The sequence below is a fragment of the Silene latifolia genome, chromosome 1 (genome assembly GCF_048544455.1).
Source record: "Silene latifolia isolate original U9 population chromosome 1, ASM4854445v1, whole genome shotgun sequence".
NCBI lineage: Eukaryota > Viridiplantae > Streptophyta > Magnoliopsida > Caryophyllales > Caryophyllaceae > Silene > Silene latifolia.
In genome coordinates, this window is record NC_133526.1 from 37,750,530 (window position 1) to 37,762,430 (window position 11,901).

General features: G+C 38.3%; 1 non-coding gene across 1 annotated transcript; it reads left to right on the forward strand.

Moving 5' to 3' along the window:
* Window positions 1–9,359: 9,359 nt before the first annotated feature.
* Window positions 9,360–9,466, forward strand: LOC141618070 (small nucleolar RNA R71). Its single transcript, XR_012531291.1, has one exon. It is a non-coding gene; the product is annotated as a small nucleolar RNA R71 (small nucleolar RNA).
* The last annotated feature ends 2,435 nt before the right edge of the window (window positions 9,467–11,901 follow it).

Genomic DNA, 11,901 nt, shown 5'->3' on the forward strand with positions numbered 1-11,901 from the left:
TAGTAGAACAAAATCTTTTTAACTCTCAAATATAGGTAATTATTATGCCTTATAACATTTGAGTAAGACTAAAATACAACGTTATTTTTAACCATTTTTCGAAATCGCACCAGAAAAAAAATATTTTACATTTATTTATACGTTTTATTGATTCCTCCATTTCATATTAAAATTCGTGTTAGAAAAAAAATTGGAAAATATGTGATTTAAACAATTAGATTAGTGAAAATACTTATTCTATATTTCAAAGATCAATAATTGCATAAGCTAGATGGGTGATCCTATGAAATAGTTAAAAAAATTATGAAAATAATATAATTAAATTCATGGTAAAAAAATGTTATCATTAAAGTATAGATTTCGTATTATTTGCACATATTACATATGATATACTTCTTTGTATGTTATATATATCCTAAGTTGAACATATAAATAATAGAATTGCCCCACATCGAAAGATTAGCATAAGGTGGGTGATCCTATGATTATAAATATAATGCATCCTTGAAACTTAGATATAAAACCAAAATATTTTGAGTCTCTCAAGTATTGTCTTAGAGAGCTCTTAAAATATGATATATAAAAAATAATGAGAACAATGTTTTAATTATTATAATACACATTTCCTATATTATATTTAAGTAATGTTTATAATTTATATAAATACCTATACATTTCGTTTGACAATAAAGTATCGTAAAAAAAAAATTGTGGAAATTATATGATTAGATTCGTGGTAATAAATGCTACCATTAGAGTATATATTTCTTATTATTTGCACATATTTTAATTATGATAAAAAATAGAAAACAAAAATGTACGAACATAGTATAGTACTAAGTATGAAAAAGATGGTGTATTTCTTGATATGTTATTTGTCCCACATTGAAAAATAATATTGATGCGATCCCGCTAAGTGTTCACAAATTAAGATGTGGTCGTTGGTCACGGTCGAATCAAAACACAATTTATAGCTTAACAAGCAACTCTACAATTAGTAAAGAGGCAAGTAAAGGTCGGATCCCAAGGGACGGGAGTTGAAATGAGATTTCTATTGTAACTAGTGGTGTCTAAGGGGTGTCACAAATTGGGTTGATGTAGAAGGTTACTAAACTAGAATAACAATGAAAATAAACAAGCAAGATGAATAAAAAGGGGGTGTAAACAATTGATTAAAGGCACTAGGGTGTCATGGGATCATAGGGGAATCATGGGATATGATCATACAAACATGTTCTCAAATTATAAGCAAGCAATTATTATTGTGATGGATTGAGTTGGGTTATATCTTACAATCCTAGGAAAGTTTGGGTCCCGAGCAATCGATTAGATTGTACAACACCTACAAGTCGACTTAATCTTCCCTACTCAACAACATGCATGGTCTAATGAGACTCGAGTTGGGTTATGTCTTACAAGTCTCATTGAAAAGATAGGAGATGATAGTAAATGCAAGGATTCATAGGCTTAGCATTTCATCAAATATAACATGTGCATGAGTTGAGATCAAAACAAGCAAGCAAATAAAACATGAAAGCATATTAATTTAAGCATGAATCATTCCCCATGTTGGTTTCCCCTAATCACCCATTAACCCTAGCTAAGAGACTACTCACTCATTATCATGTTGATCATGCTAGCAAGGTTGTCAATCATACTAACAATATGAAACATGATGAATAAATGAAAGTAATTAACAATAATTAAAAAGGGATTAAGAAATTATACCTACTAATGATTCCAATAATAAAACAAGAATAATAGAAGTACTTGAATGCTAGATTGAGAGGTTGTCAATCTCCCAATAATAACCCAAATAATCTTCAATTACCCAAAATAAAGGATGAACAAAAGAGAGATTAAAGAACTAAAACTTGGATTAAAACTTGATTAATACTTGATTACAATATTAAAGAGAGATTTGATTGATATTAACTACACTAATTATTGATAAGAAGAACATGCTCCTCTAATTAGCCTAATGGGGTATTTATAGTGAAAATTAGGGAGGATGCATTAGGGTTAACTAAGGGCTAAACTAGTAATTACACTTTTTAAGTTGAGCAAGGAGGACCCGGTATTTTCTGAGAGAAGGGCTTCTCTTTTCGTAGCTTGAAGAAGACAATCCGTCTTTGTGAAGAAATCCGGGCGGAATAAGGTCGGGACGGACGGATTTGGGCGGTGGAATCCGAGCGGATTCTGGGGAATCCGGACGGATTGTTGAGGGGGAATCCGAGCGGATTCTGTCGTGGGACGCTCGGATTGTGCAGAGGCTGGACGGGCGGATTGTTGACAATCCGCTCGGATTGTCAGTCAGCATAGTAACTTCTTCTTTTCTTCCCTTTTCTTCATAAATTCCTTGGGGATTTCCTTGGGGACTCAAGGATCTTTCCTCAACATTGCTCTTCTACTATGATATGTACAAAGGCCTTCTAATCTTGTCTCTCCTTGATGCTTGGTCATTGAATTCGATCAATTTAGTCTCGTTTTGCCATGAAAATGCAAGATTCTTACTCCTTTCCTACCAAGGGATCAAAATCTCAAAGAATATGCAAAACAAAGAACTAAAGATAAGAAATGACCCAAATAAGCACTAAAAAGCATGGAAACAAGGCTAATTCGGGGGCTAAATATGCGCCAATTATGGTCACATCAAATATTCCCAAACCGAACCTTTGCTCCTCCCGAGTAAAGAGGTGACAAAGACTAGGACCAATACTAACCTATCCTAATAATATAGCCGATATGAGACAATTAGCGGGTCTCACTCCGCCCCTTCAACTCACAACAAGACAACCATGAGGTAGGATGCCTTCTTGCAAGGCAAGGTGGGTCTTGCCAAAATGGCGACACATCCAAACATTAAGCACACAAAAACACATAATGGATGCATCTACAAAAAGAATAGCCACTCCCTCATCAAAGTGGCGGAAATTATCTACAAGGGAAGCAATTCAAGGGTACACAATCCTTCATAGATGCAATTTGTTCAAACTACTAAGCCTAGAAGGATACCAATAAATCACCTCCAAAATGTGTCAAGCTAGGGTACCTTTGTCCTCAATCGTTAAATGCTTTTGTCAAGAGTAGACTCCCTATGGTGGAGGATCGCGGAATTCCCCCTCTTGCCTAGACAAGAAGAAGGGTCGTCCCCTCTCTACCATGCACAAAAATGGATATGATGGATAAAGGGATCAATAGATATTTGAGTTTCACTTTGGGAGTTTGCTTTTGTTTTTGTTTTTCCCCCCAATTTCTTGTGGCATTTGACATTTAAGAACACTTTCTTTGCCATTTCTTTTTGATTTTTGGCATTTCAATACTTGACAACTTTTTTGCATTTCTTTTTGAATATTTTCAAAGTCACCCCAATTAGTAACGAGGGTGCCTTGTATTTGAAGCTTAGGAGTTCTATTTTTGCTCCTCTTTTTATTTGATGCATTTTTGCAAACTTTCTTTTCACTTTTCATTTCATTGAACTCAAATTGATTTCTTTTTGTGCCCATTCCCTTTTGTTGACAAAAATATGGTGGAACATGGATGAATGATGGTTGCATGGTTTCAAGGGTCACCTTGGAATAAACGGTAGCCAAGGAGTTATCACACCACAAGGTACTCTTGACTCGGCCTTAAACCATGGGTCAAAGGATACTAGCATGACACATCCTAGGGTGTTTTACAAGTATTCTAACAAGCAAAGTCTTAAGAAGAAAAAGCATCTACTAGGGCCTATATACACTTGTCAAGCTTCCCAAATAGACGGTTTCGCAAAAATTTTCTAACATGCAACTACATGCCATGATGCAACTAACATATAAACATCCTAATGCAAATGATTCTACCAACTAATATGCCAAATAAACTAGATGCAATCCTAAATTCACATTGTTTTTACCGCATCAATCAAAATAAAGCCACATAGTCATTAACATAAAGAGAAAAAAGGAGATTGGAAAGATCATACCATGCGGTCTTCAATATCCTCATGTTTCGGATGTGGCATAGTCAATCAATGTGAACAAGGATAAAACAAACACAATATATACAAGACAATATATACAAGGGAAATGAACTTGTTTTTGGGTTTTCAATTTTTTCAATTTTTATGATTTTTGAAATTTTTCAATTTTTATGGGTTTTTGAATAAGAGTTAAATGTTAGAATTCCCATCCCCACACTAATATGGGCATTGTCCTCAATGGCCAAAATGATGGAAATTATGCAAAGATGATGCATGATTTCTATACTAAATGCAATCTACACTAAGCTACACTACATGATGCATGGTTTTTGTTATGACGGAGAGGATAATTTAGATTACCTCCCGTTGCGTATGCATTAACTTCCCCAAACCGAGTGAGACACTATTTCTAATGTCCAAGGATGGGTATAGTTTATGCACACACTATGCTATGCATGAAACTAATTTTGTCATTTTGGATTTTACAAATGGGAACAATAAAATAAGAACACCTCAATGGTACCGAGGTGTGAGTCCTTTGATGGGGCTAGGACTAAACCAACAATGATCAAAATTAAATAAAATACAAAGAGATATAGACAAACCATGGGAGTGTAGGAGTCTCCAAGGCTTGCTAGTCTTCCATCATGCTATCATCATCACCACTTCCCTCATGAGAAGTGGTCACATTGCCACTTTCCTTGTCATTTGCTTCTTCACTTTCTTCCTCATCTTGCTCATCATCATCTTCACCATTTCTTTCTTCTTCCATTGCTTCTTCCTCAATATTATCATCAACTTCTTCATCATTTCCAACAACCTCATTGTCTCCCACCACGTCCCTAGATGCACCCGGAAATAAGACTTCTCTATCCGCCCAACTAGGCAAAGGACAAGATGGATCAAGGAGTCCTTGCCTAGCTAGATGTAGGAGGGGTGGATATTGAGCCAAATACGCATTTTTCCGATCTTCATGGGCTTGCTTGTGCATTGCTTGCATGAGAAGAGTCACATAGTCTTTCCCAATTTCAATTCCTTCCGGCTTGAACTCTTCATACTTAAAGGGGTAAGGTGGTATGACAATGGAAGAGGAGGGGGTTTCAAGATCACCCTTTTGTTGTTGAATGATATACTCGGCTTCTTCGGAAAGGGGAAGTAGATAATTGGTCCGGTGGACGCTTAGGCGACAAATCTTCGAGGGCAAGGTGAACGATCTAGCTTCACTAGTTAACCATCCATATTTAGTGTCAAGGGGGTTATGGGCAACCCACTTGAACTTGTGAATCATAATATGCATATGAATAAGATGGCCACCTTCCTTTGCTTTGTACTTCTTATCCTTATTGAAATTAGGATCAAAGTGCTTAGCTAGGACCGTGACTAGGCCGCCATTGACAATAACGGTCGTGCCCTTCTTCCCATTATCAACATTAAGCCATCTATCAACCAATAGCCTCAAAGAATTGTAAGGCTTGGTGTGAATTCTTCCGATAGTCAAAGCCGATTCAAGGAGAATAAAATCAAGTCTTGTGAAATGATTGGTGTCTTTCCTAGCAATTATGGTATTTCCCACAACCTTGTGCATTACTCTTATGCCCGGATGATGGACCAAAAGAGCACGACATGCATGAAAATCCTCAAATTTCTTCCCGGAGATTGCCTCCCAAAGAGGCTCGGGGTCATACTTTCCATAATGCTTAAGATAAATCGATTCATCACTAAGACCCAAAATTTCACCTAATTCTGTAAAGGTAATGCGTCTACTAACATTAGCTAGACGAAACTCGAGATTTTCTCTATTCTCAACTTTGGTGACTTTCAAAGAACTTAAAAATTCCAAGACAAGGGAGGGGTATGTCAATTCCTTTGTTTCAAACAATTTCTTCAACCCCATGGCTTTGAAAAAGGCTTTTGTTTGTTCAAGAACACCCAATTTTTCCAAGGCATCTTTACATATGAATTTGGTGGATTGAATAGATTTCATAGCAAACTTGACAAAGGTATTTCTATGGGTATCGGAAATAAAAGTTACTTCCGGATAATGCAAAAGTTGATTAATTACCGGAGTAGAAGATGTTGATGGTCCCATAGAAGGTTGTTGTTGTTGTTGCACTTCCAAGTTTGGTGTTGCCACCACCATAGCCAAAGCTTTCTTTGTTTGAAGAGCCTTTTGCCTTTGTGAGAGTGCCTTAGCCTTTGGTGCCTTTGTTGCCTTTGTTGCACCCTTAGTCCTTGCCATTGATGAACTAACCAAGAAAAGAGTGAAAAATCTTCAATTTGTAGTATGCCCAAATCGATTTGAAGGTGAAAGGCTTTGCCTTTATGAAAACAAAAATCGACTCAAAGGTTGAAGATTTTGTTCTTGGTTTTGATTTTTGTTGAAGAAGGAGTGATTAATTTGTTGTTGGAAGGATGGTTTGATTTGATTTTGGTGAATGTTGTTGAGGGTTTTTGTTTTTATGATGGAGAGGATGAGGGTTTTGATGTTGTGGGTAGTGTTTATGAATGAATGAATGAATGAATGAAGGTGGGAGGGGTTTTAAAGAGACCGAAAATTTCAAAACTGCAGGGGCAATCCGTGCGGATTAGGCTCAATCCGTGCGGATTCTGCTTCTTCTACCTTTGCAAAAACTCGCCTAAAGACGGGCGGATTTGGTACAATCCGCTCGGATTTGCTGAACACGGGACGGGCGGATTTGCGTAAGGACGGACGGATTTCTGTCCAGAGAAATTTGCTTGTTTTCCTCAGCTGCAAAGACGGGCGTCTTTCTCACAAGACGGACGGATTCTTCAGGACGGGCGGATTTTCAGAAATCCGCTCGGATTCTTTAACGGTCAAGAAAATTTCAAAATTCAGCTTAGTTCAAGACGGGCGTCTTTTCTGCAGGACGCTCGGATTGCATAAGACGGGCGGATTCTTGGGAATCCGCTCGGATTCTTCCCCTATGTACACGGATTGAGTTCCACCCGTGCACAGCGCATTCCCTTTATCATTCTTCCATTCTTTCTTTCAAGTCTTGTGTTCTTCATTGTGGGGGCACTACTAAGGCATGGATAGCCTAGGCAATTGCCATCCCCACACTAAGGTAAGGCACTACACATCAATTGAAATTGTTAGTCCCTCCCTCACTTCTCTCAAGCATGACAATTATTTTGATCAAAGTAAATAAAAATCCAAAGATGACAAAAAATGCAATATAAGAATTGAAATGCGAGTTAGAGAATTAGAAATATTTACAAGTGGTGGTTTAGGGAGGACTCCACCAAACTCTCATTCTCGATGAGATGTCAAGGGGGCATGTTCAAGGTGTTGTTGATGTTGCTCAACACCTTGAAGAAGTAATCAAAGGCTTGTTCATTATTATGGTAGAGGTCCTCAATAGATCGTGGCCCTTGTTGTTGATCATGATCGATGGCATGTCCAATGTAGGGATTAAAAATCCCTTCAAATTCGTCGTCCCAAAGACCACAAACTTCATTGAGTTGATCATTGAAAATCTCTTGCTTAGATGGAGACAACTCTCCCAATTTCTTCTCTTGGCCAATGAGGCCATCCTCTTCTTCCTTGGTTGATTTTGATGAGCTTTGCAAGCTCTCCTTGTCACAATTTACTTGCTCTTTGAATGGAGCATCTTCAACTTTCTTCTTCCATTGGAGTTCCGATTTCTTCCTTTCATCTTTTCGGCTATAATGATCAATCATGAAACATGGCTCATGCAAACGAGGAGCTCTCATAGTCTTGTCAAGATTGAAAGTTATGCTTTCATCTCCCACTTCTAGAGTGAGCTCACCATGTTTCACATCAATTACCGCACCGACGGTGTGTAGGAAAGGTCTTCCTAGGATGATTGGAATGTTGGAATCTTCCTCCATATCAACAATGACAAAGTCCACCGGGATGAAAAACTTCCCAATTCGCACGGGGACATCTTCCCATATCCCTAACGGTGTCTTCGTCGATCTATCGGCCATTTGGAGTGTGATGTTGGTGCATTTAAGCTCTCCCATTCCCAACCTTTTACTCACCGAGTACGGCATGACACTCACACTAGCCCCTAGATCACATAGGGCTTTGTTGATCGTCGTGTCGCCAATGGTACATGGTATTGAGAAGCTTCCCGGATCCTTTAACTTTAGAGGTGAACTCCCTTGAAGTATTGCACTACTCACCTTAGTGAAGGCGATAGTCTCAAGTTTCCGGATCGACTTCTTCTTTGTGAGGATATCTTTCATGTACTTTGCATAGGCCGGAACGTGGTTGATTAATTCCGTGAAAGGAATTGAAACTTCTAAATTCTTCACAATTTCCATGAACTTTCCAAGTTGATCATCAAATTTGGGCTTGGCTTGACGACTTGGAAAAGGAAGTCTAATCACAATGGGCTCCTTCTCTTTGGCCTTTTCTTCATTTTTCTTTGAACTTTCTTCTTTTGATGATTCTCCATCTTTGGAGTTTTGCACAATTTCTTCCTTTTCACTAGCTTCCACAACTTCATCCTCAACTTGCTTCTTCGGTGCTTCATACCTTGTACCACTTCTCAAGTGAATGGCACTAACCGTTTCATGTCTAGGGGGATTACTTTGAGGTGGTAATTGCCCCTTTTGTCTTTGTGAGCTTGAAGATGCTAGTTGAGTCAATTGTGTTTCCAACATCTTGGTGTGAGCTAGAATGTTGTTGATGGTGGTTTCTTTTGCTTGGCTATCTTTTTGCATTTGGGTGAAAAATTCTTGTTGCATTTGGAGGACCGCTTTTTGGACATCAAAACCTTGGTCATTTTGCTGATTGTATGGATTTTGATTTTGGTAACCTTGGTTTTGATTGTAAAAGGGTCTTTGATTTTGGTTTCTCATGGGTGGTGGAGTGTATGTTGTTTGAGGGTTTTGAACATTTTGGCTTTTGTATGAGAGATTTGGATGGAACTTGGTGTTTTCATTGTAAAAATTTGAATAAGGGGTACCACTCTTGTAAGCTTAGAAAACATTAATTTTTTCGGTTGTTCCCCTACACTCACTTGGGTCATGACCCAAAGTTCCACAATTCTCACATATCCCACTTGGGATTGATGAGGATGCCGTCATGGCATTGCCATGATGCTTCGATGATTTTGAGTTTTCCTCAAGTCTAGCCATAGCTTGTTCAAACTTCAAGTTGATTGTATCGATATGGGAGCTTAGTTGGGCACCTAATTGAGTAACGGCGTCCACTTCATACTTTCCTCCTCTAGTAGCCTTGCGAGGCCTACTATATTGTGAATTGTGGATTGCCATCTCTTCAATTTTGCTCCAAGTTTGGTTGTCATCAACCTCGGTGAACATTCCATTCGATCCCATATTGAGAATATTCCTAGAATCTTCATATAAACCATTCCAAAATTGTTGCACCAAAAACCATTCGCTAAGTCCATGGTGAGGACATGAGCGACAAATTCCCTTGAACCGCTCCCAAGCTTCATACAAAGACTCTTCATCCCTTTGCTTAAAACCCGTAATTTGAGCTCTTAGCATGTTGGTCTTTTCCGGTGGGTAGAATTTTTTGTAGAAAGCTAGAGCCAACTTCTTCCAAGAATCTAGTCCAAGGGTGGCCTTATCAAGGCCCTTCAACCATTGCTTTGCGGTGCCGATTAAGGAAAAAGGAAATAAGACCCATCTAATTTGGTCTTGAGTCACGCCCGTTTGAGAGATAGCATCACAATAATCGCAAAAGGTTTCCATATGAGAATGAGGGTCCTCACTAGGCATTCCCCCGAATTGGCTCCTCTCAACTAGTTGGATGAAGGCGGACTTGGCAATAAAATTTCCGGTGAGATGTTGCGGTGTAGGAGTACCATTTGGTAGATTCTCCTCGGTGGGTACGGAGTGTGACGAGAATTTTGGCATTGTAGGTGGATTTTTTGGGGTATTGTGTAATGGGTTTTCTTCTCCTTCTATTGCGAAAGGATTGACAAACTCACTAGTGGGTTGAACAACTTCACTAACACCTCTCAAATTACTCCTAACAAGTCTCCTATTGTTCGTCAAGGTTCTTTCGATTTCACGGTCAAAAGGTAACAAATCACTTTGTAACCTTCTAGACATGCAAAATATCAAACAACTAAAAAACAATTAGAACAAACCTTGAGGAGTTTTACTTCCTCAAGGTGAAGAAAGACACAACTAATAACAATAAAAAGAAATCTAAATCAAACAAACACCGTCCCCGGCAACGGCGCCATTTTTGATGCGATCCCGCTAAGTGTTCACAAATTAAGATGTGGTCGTTGGTCACGGTCGAATCAAAACACAATTTATAGCTTAACAAGCAACTCTACAATTAGTAAAGAGGCAAGTAAAGGTCGGATCCCAAGGGACGGGAGTTGAAATGAGATTTCTATTGTAACTAGTGGTGTCTAAGGGGTGTCACAAATTGGGTTGATGTAGAAGGTTACTAAACTAGAATAACAATGAAAATAAACAAGCAAGATGAATAAAAAGGGGGTGTAAACAATTGATTAAAGGTACTAGGGTGTCATGGGATCATAGGGGAATCATGGGATATGATCATACAAACATGTTCTCAAATTATAAGCAAGCAATTATTGTTGTGATGGATTGAGTTGGGTTATATCTTACAATCCTAGGAAAGTTTGGGTCCCGGGCCGAATCGATTAGATTGTACAACACCTACAAGTCGACTTAATCTTCCCTACTCAACAACATGCATGGTCTAATGAGACTCGAGTTGGGTTATGTCTTACAAGTCTCATTGAAAAGATAGGAGATGATAGTAAATGCAAGGATTCATAGGCTTAGCATTTCATCAAATATAACATGTGCATGAGTTGAGATCAAAACAAGCAAGCAAATAAAACATGAAAGCATATTAATTTAAGCATGAATCATTCCCCATGTTGGTTTCCCTAATCACCCATTAACCCTAGCTAAGAGACTACTCACTCATTATCATGTTGATCATGCTAGCAAGGTTGTCAATCATACTAACAATATGAAACATGATGAATAAATGAAAGTAATTAACAATAATTAAAAAGGGATTAAGAAATTATACCTACTAATGATTCCAATAATAAAGCAAGAATAATAGAAGTACTTGAATGCTAGATTGAGAGGTTGTCAATCTCCCAATAATAACCCAAATAATCTTCAATTACCCAAAATAAAGGATGAACAAAAGAGAGATTAAAGAACTAAAACTTGGATTAAAACTTGATTAATACTTGATTACAATATTAAAGAGAGATTTGATTGATATTAACTACACTAATTATTGATAAGAAGAACATGCTCCTCTAATTAGCCTAATGGGGTATTTATAGTGAAAATTAGGGAGGATGCATTAGGGTTAACTAAGGGCTAAACTAGTAATTACACTTTTTAAGTTGAGCAAGGAGGACCCGGTATTTTCCGAGAGAAGGGCTTCTCTTTTCGTAGCTTGAAGAAGACAATCCGTCTTTGTGAAGAAATCCGGGCGGAATAAGGTCGGGACGGCCGGATTTGGGCGGTGGAATCCGAGCGGATTCTGGGAATCCGGACGGATTGTTGAGGGGGAATCCGAGCGGATTACGTCGTGGGGCCTCGGATTGTGCGAGAGGCCGGACGGGCGGATTGTTGACAATCCGCTCGGATTGTCGATCAAAGATAGTAACTTCTTCTTTTCTTCCCTTTTCTTCATAAATTCCTTGGGGATTTCCTTGGGGACTCAAGGATCTTTCCTCAACATTGCTCTTCTACTATGATATGTACAAAGGCCTTCTAATCTTGTCTCTCCTTGATACTTGGTCATTGAATTCGATCAATTTAGTCTCGTTTTGCCATGAAAATGCAAGATTCTTACTCCTTTCCTACCAAGGGATCAAAATCTCAAAGAATATGCAAAACAAAGAACTAAAGATAAGAAATGACCCAAATAAGCACTAAAAAGCATGGAAACAAGGCTAATTCGG